The following is a 220-nucleotide window of genomic DNA, read 5'->3' as shown; positions in this document are numbered from 1 at the left end:
AGAAACAGGTTTAGCAATAGCAAGCCTTTTCCATCATCTTCTCAGCAACAGACAGAGAATTCTAAGCAGAACCACTCTGACCTAGCAACCATGGTCTCGGATCTAATCAAAACCACTCAAAGTTTCATGACTGAAACAAGGTCCTCCATTAGAAACTTGGAGGCACAAGTGGGTCAGCTGAGTAAGAAAATTACTGAACTCCCTCCTAGCACTCTTCCAA

This window comes from Arachis duranensis, chromosome 5, assembly GCF_000817695.3.
Source record: "Arachis duranensis cultivar V14167 chromosome 5, aradu.V14167.gnm2.J7QH, whole genome shotgun sequence".
Taxonomy (NCBI): Eukaryota; Viridiplantae; Streptophyta; class Magnoliopsida; order Fabales; family Fabaceae; genus Arachis; species Arachis duranensis.
Note: the sequence above shows the minus strand (reverse complement) of the source record.